The sequence below is a fragment of the Arachis ipaensis genome, chromosome B7 (assembly GCF_059453495.1).
Source record: "Arachis ipaensis isolate K30076 ecotype BB chromosome B7, ASM5945349v1, whole genome shotgun sequence".
Taxonomy (NCBI): Eukaryota; Viridiplantae; Streptophyta; class Magnoliopsida; order Fabales; family Fabaceae; genus Arachis; species Arachis ipaensis.
Window position 1 is genome coordinate 67,089,176 of NC_142442.1, and position 7,085 is coordinate 67,096,260.

The following is a 7,085-nucleotide window of genomic DNA, read 5'->3' on the forward strand; positions in this document are numbered from 1 at the left end:
AAGGAAGCTAAAGCACAACTCTCTAGAGAAAATCTGACAGAAATTTTCGAAAAAGAAGGAGACATGGCCAAAAATAATAACAATGCAAGGAAGATGCTTGGTGACTTTACTGCACCAAATTCCAATTTACATGGAAGAAGCATCTCAATCCCTGCCATTGGAGCAAACAATTTTGAGCTTAAACCTCAATTAGTTTCTCTGATGTAACAGAACTGCAAGTTTTATAGACTTCCATCCAAAGATCCTTTTCAATTCTTAACTGAATTCTTGCAGATCTGTGATACTGTTAAGACCAATGGGGTTGATCCCAAGGTCTACAGGCTTATACTTTTCCCGTTTGCTGTAAGAGACAGAGCTAGAGTATGGTTGGACTCTCAACCTAAAGATAGCCTAAACTCTTGGGATAAGCTGGTCATGGCTTTCTTAGCCAAGTTCTTTCCTCCTCAAAAGCTTAGCAAGCTTAGAGTGGATGTTCAAACCTTTAGACAGAAAGAAGGTAAATCCCTCTATGAAGCTTGGGAGAGATACAAGGAACTGACCAAAAAGTGTCCTTCTGACATGCTTTCAGAATGGACTATCCTGGATATATTCTATGATGGTCTATCTGAGCTATCAAAGATGTCACTGGACCATTCTGCAGGTGGATCCATTCACCTAAAGAAAATGCCTGCAAAAGCTCAAGAACTCATTGACATGGTTGCAAATAACCAGTTCATGTACACTTCTAAGAGGAATCCTGTAAGTAATGGGACGCCTCAGAGGAAGGGAGTTCTTGAAATTGATACTCTGAATGCCATATTGGCTCAGAATAAAATATTGACTCAGTAAGTCAATATGATCTCTCAGAGTCTGAATGGATTGAAGGAATCATCCAACAGTACTAAAGAGGCATCTTCTGAAGAAGAAGCTTATGGTCCTGAGAACCCTACAATAGCAGAGGTGAATTACATGGGTGAACCCTATGGAAACACCTATAATCCCTCATGGAGAAATCATCCAAATTTCTCATGGAAGGATCAACAAAAGCCTTAACAAGGCTTTAATAATGGTGGAAGAAACAGGTTTAGCAATAGCAAACCTTTTCCATCATCCACTCAGCAATAGACAGGGAATTCTGAGCAGAATCCATCTAGCTTAACAAATATAGTCTCTGATCTATCTAAGGCCATTGTAAGTTTCATGAATGAAACAAGGTCCTCCATTAGGAATTTAGAGGCACAAGTGGGCCAGCTGAGTAAAAGAGTCACTGAAATCCCCAAGTACTCTCCCAAGCAATACAGAAGAAAATCCAAAAAGAGAGTGCAAGGCCATAGCCTTACATGATGTGGCCAAACCCAAAGAGGAGGAGGAGAACGTGAATCTTATTGAGGAAGACCTCCTGGGACGTTCAGTGACCAATAAGGAGTTCCCTCTGAGGAACCAAAGGAATCTGAGGCTCATCTAGAGACCATAGAGATTCCATTGAACCTCCTTATGCCATTCATGAGCTCTAATGAGTATTCTTCTTCTGAAGAGAATGAAGATGTTACTGAAGAGTAAGTTGCCAAGTACCTTGGTGCAATCATGAAGTTGAATGCCAAATTATTTGGTAATGAGACTTGGGAAGATGAACCTCCCTTGCTCACCAATGAACTGAGTGATCTGGATCAACTGACATTGCCTCAGAAGAAACAGGATTCTGGAAAGTTCTTAATACCTTGTACCATAGGCACCATGACCTTTGAGAAGGCTCTATGTGACCTTGGGTCAGGGATAAACCTCATGCCACTCTCTATAATGGAGAAACTGGGAATCTTTGAGGTGCAAGCTGCCAGAATCTCATTAGAAATGGCAGACAACTCAAGAAAATAGGCTTATGGACAGGTAGAGGACGTGTTAGTAAAGGTTGAAGGCCTTTACATCCCTGCTGATTTCATAATCCTAGACACTGGGAAGGATGAGGATGAATCCATCATCCTTGGAAGACCCTTCCTAGCCACAGCAAGAGCTGTGATTGATGTGGACAGAGGAGAATTGATCCTTCAACTGAATGAGGACAACGTTGTGTTTAAAACTCAAGGATCTCCTTCTGTAACCATGGAGAGGAAGCATGAAAAGCTTCTCTCACTGCAGAGTCAACTAAAGCCCCCAAAGTCAAACTCTAAGTTTGGTGTTGGGAGGCCACAACCAAACTCTAAGTTTGGTGTTGAACCCCCACATTCAAACTCTAAGTTTGGTGTTGGAAGGTTCCAACAATGCTCTGAACATCTGTGAGGCTCCATGAGAGCTCACTGTCAAGCTATTGACATTAAAGAAGCGCTTGTTGGGAGGCAACCCAATGTTATCTAATTATATTTATTTATTTTCCATTGTTATTTTATGTGTTCTTTAGGTTGATGATCATGTGAAGTCACAAAAACTATTGAAAAATAAAAAAAAATGAAAAAATAGCATTGAAAATAGTACACCCTGGAGGAAAGCAGTCTGGCATTTAAACGCCAGAAACAAGCATCTGTCTGGCATTTAACGCCAGAAACAGGCACCAAGCTGGCGTTTAACGCCAGAAACAAGCATCTACCTGGCGTTAAACGCCAGAACAGAGCATGGAAGTGGCGTTTAACGCCAGAAACAGGAAGCAGTCTGGCGTTAAACGCCAGGATTGCATGTATAGGGCGTTTTACACATCTAAAGGGTGCAGGGATGAAAAATCCTTGACACCTCAGGATCTGTGGACCCCACAGGATTCCCACATGATCTGTGGACCCCACAGGATCCCCACCACTTCTTCTCTCCCCTTCACACATTTTCATAACTCTCTTCCCCAAATACCCTTCACCAATCACTTCAATCACTCTTTCTCATTACCCCCTCACCACCCACATCCATCTTCTCTTCCCCAAAAATCCCACCTACCTTCAAATTCAAACTAATTTCCCACCCAAACCCAACCCTAATGGCCGAAACTTCACCCTCCCCCCACTCCTATATAAACCCCTCATTCACTCTTTATTTTCACACAACACAACACTAAATTCACCCTTGGCCAAAAACACCTCTCTCTCCCTCTCCTCCATTTCTCTTCTTCTTATCTTTCTTTCTTTTTCCTTTTGCTCGGGGACGAGCAAATATTTTAAGTTTGGTGTGGTAAAAAGCATAGCTTTTTATTTTTTCATAACCATCAATGGCACCTAAGGCCAGAGAAACCTCAAGAAAGAGGAAAGGGAAGGCAATTGCTTCCACCTCTGAGCCATGGGAGATGGAGAGATTCATCTCAAAGGTCCATCAAGACCACTTCTATGAAGTTGTGGCCAAGAAGAAAGTGATCCCTGAGGTTCCTTTCAAGCTCAAGAAGAATGAGTATCCGGAGATCCGACTTGAGATCCAAAGAAGAGGTTGGGAAGTTCTCACCAACCTCATTCAACAAGTCAGGATCCTAATGGTTCAAGAGTTCTATGCAAACGCATGGATCACTAGGAACCATGATCAAAGTGTGAACCCGAATCCAAAGCATTGGCTTACCATGGTTCGGGGGAAATACTTAGATTTCAGTCCAGAAAATGTAAGGCTAGCGTTTAACTTGCCAATGATGGAAGAGAACGCACGCCCCTACACAAGAAAGGTCAACTTTGATCAAAAGTTGGACCAAGTCCTCATAGACATATGTGAGGAAGGAGTTCAATGGAAAATTGACTCAAGAGGCAAGCCGGTTCAACTAAGAAGGCATGAGCTCAAACCAGTGGCTAGGGGATGGTTAGAGTTCATTCAACGCTCAATCATTCCTATTAGCAACCGGTCTGAAGTTACTATAGACCGGGCCATTATGATCCATAGTATCATGATTGGAGAAGAGGTGGAAGTTCGTGAGATTATACCTCAAGAACTCTACAAGGTGGCTGACAAGTCCTCCACTTGGGCAAGGTTAGCCTTTCCTCACCTCATATGCCACCTCTGCAATTCGGCTGGAATTGACATAGAGGGAGACATCCTCATTGAAGAGGATAAGCCCATCACTAAGAAAAAGATGGAGCAAACAAGAGATCATGGACCTCAACATGAGCATGAGGAGATTCCTCACCATGAAATCCCTGAGATGCCTCAAGGGATGCACTTTCCTCCACAGAATTATTGGGAGCAAATCAACACCTCCCAAGGAGAATTAAGTTCCAACATGGGACAACTAAGGGTGGAGCACCAAGAGCACTCCATCATCCTCCATGAAATTAGAGAAGATCAAAGAGCTATGAGGGAGGAGCAAGAAAGACAAGGAAGAGACATAGAGGAGCTCAAGAGCACCATTGATTCTTCAAGAAGAGGAAGACGCCACCCTCACTAAGGTGGACTCATTCCTTAATCTCCTTGTCTATATATTTTCTGTTTTTTTATTTTTGAGCTTTATGTTTATTTATATTTGTGTCTTATTACATGATCATTAGTGTCTAAGTGTCTATGCCTTAAAGTTATGAATATGAATCCATCACCTCTCTTGAATGAAAAATATTTTAATTACAAAAGAACAAGAAGTACATGGTTTCGAATTCATCCTTGAAACAAGTTTAATTATTTTTATGTGGTGGCAACACTTTTTGTTTTCTGAATGAATGCTTGAACAGTGCATATGTCCTTTGAAGTTGATGTTTATGAATGTTAAACATGTTGGCTCTTAAAAGAATGATGAAAAGGAGAAATGTTATCTGATAATCTGAAAAATCATAAAAATGATTCTTGAAGCAAGAAAAAGCAGTGAATACAAAAGCTTGCAGAAAAAAAATGCGAAAAAAAAAGAGAAAAAGAAAAAGAAAAAGCAAGCAGAAAAAGCCAAAAGCTCTTTAAACCAAAAGGCAAGAGCAAAAAGTCAATAGCCCTTAAAACCAAAAGGCAAGGGTAATAAAAAGGATCCAAGGCTTTGAGCATCAGTGGATAGGAGGGCCTAAAGGAATAAAATCCTGGCCTAAGCGGCTAAACCAAGCTGTCCCTAACCATGTGCTTGTGGCGTGAAGGTGTCAAGTGAAAACTTGAGACTGAGCGGTTAAAGTCAAGGTCCAAAGCAAAAATAGAGTGTGCTTAAGAACCCTGGACACCTCTAATTGGGAACTTTAGCAAAGCTGAGTCACAATCTGAAAAGGTTCACCCAGTTATGTGTCTGTGGCATTTATGTATCCGGTGGTAATACTGGAAAACAAAGTGCTTAGGGCCACGGCCAAGACTCATAAAGTATCTGTGTTCAAGAAACAACATACTGAACTAGGAGAATCAATAACACTATCTGAACTCTGAGTTCCTATCGATGCCAATCATTCTGAACCTCAATTGATAAAGCGAGATGCCAAAACTATTCAAGAGGCAAAAAAAGCTACAAGTCCTGCTCATTTGATTGGAGCTAAGTTTCATTGATATTTTGGAATTTATAGTATATTCTCTTCTTTTTATCCTATTTGATTTTCAGTTGCTTGGGGACAAGCAACAATTTAAGTTTGGTGTTGTGATGAGCGGATAATTTATACGCTTTTTGGCATTGTTTTTACATAGTTTTCAATATGATTTAGTTAGTTTTTAGTATATTTTTTATTAGTTTTTAATTAAAATTCACATTTTTGGACTTTACTATGAGTGTGTGTGTTTTTCTGTGATTTCAGGTATTTTTTGGCTGAAATTGAGGGACTTGAGCAAAAATCAGATTCAGAGGTTGAAGAAGGACTGCAGATGCTGTTGGATTCTGACCTCCCTGCACTCAAAGTGGATTTTCTGGAGCTACAGAACTCCGAATGGCGCGCTCTCAATCGCGCTGGAAAGTATACATCCAGGGCTTTCCAGAAATATATAATAGTCTATACTTTGCCCGAGTTTAGACGACGCAAACTGGCGTTCAACGCCAGTTCCATGCTGCATTCTGGAGTTAAACGCCAGAAACAGGTTGCAAAGTGGAGTTAAACACCAGAAACAGGTTACAAACTGGCGTTCAACTCCAAGAGAAGCCTCTACACGTGTAAAGTTCAATGCTCAGCCCAAGCACACACCAAGTGGGCCCCAGAAGTGAATTTCTGAATCATTTACTCATTTCTGTAAACCCTAGTAACTAGTTTAATATAAATAGGACTTTTTACTATTGTATTTACATCTTTGGATTATCTTTTGATCCTTTGATCACGTTTTGGGGGCTGGCCATTTGGCCATGCCTGGACCTTATCACTTATTTATTTTCAACGGTAGAGTTTCTACACTCCATAGATTAAGGTGTGGAGCTCTGCTGTTCCTCATGAATTAATACAAAGTACTACTGTTTTTCTATTCAATTCAAGCTTATTCCTTCTCTAAGATATTCATTCGCACCCAAGAACATGATGAATGTGATGATTATGTGACGCTCATCATCATTCTCACCTATGAACGCGTGCCTAACAAACACTTCCGTTCTACACGCAAACAAGCTAGAATGAGTATCTCTTGGATATCTAATACAAAGGACCGAGTCCGAGATATTAGAATCTTCGTGGTATAAGTTAGAACCCATGGACGGCCATTCTTGAGATCCGGAAAGTCTAAACCTTGTCTGTGGTATTCCGAGTAGGATCTGGGAAGGGATGGCTGTGACGAGCTTCAAACTCGCTGGGCGTAGTGACAGACGCAAAAGGACAGTAAATCCTATTCCAGTATGATCGAGAACCGACAGATGATTAGCCATGCAGTGACAGCGCATTGGACCATTTTCACAGAAAGGATGGGATGTAGCCATTGACAACGGTGATGCCCTACATAAAGCTTGCCATGGAATGGAGTAGGAATGATTGAATGAAGACAGTAGGAAAGCAGAGGTTTAGAGGAACGAAAGCGTCTCTATACGCTTATCTGAAATTCTCACCAATGAATTACATAAGCATCTCTATCCCAGTTTATATTTTATTTATGTTTTTACTATCAATTCACCATAACCATTTGAATCCGCCTGACTGAGATTTACAAGGTGACCATAGCTTGCTTCAAGCCGACAATCTCCGTGGGATCGACCCTTACTCACGTAAGGTTTATTACTTGGACGACCTAGTACACTTGCTGGTTAGTTGTGCGAAGTTGTGATAAAGAGTTGAGATTACAATTGTGCGTACCAAGTT

At 41.0% G+C, this 7,085-nt stretch overlaps 1 non-coding gene across 1 annotated transcript; it reads right to left on the reverse strand.

The window, feature by feature from the left end:
- Positions 1–456: 456 nt before the first annotated feature.
- LOC148552878 (small nucleolar RNA R71) lies at positions 457–564 on the reverse strand. The gene has a single exon (XR_015892788.1). It is a non-coding gene; the product is annotated as a small nucleolar RNA R71 (small nucleolar RNA).
- Between the last annotated feature and the right edge of the window lie 6,521 nt (positions 565–7,085).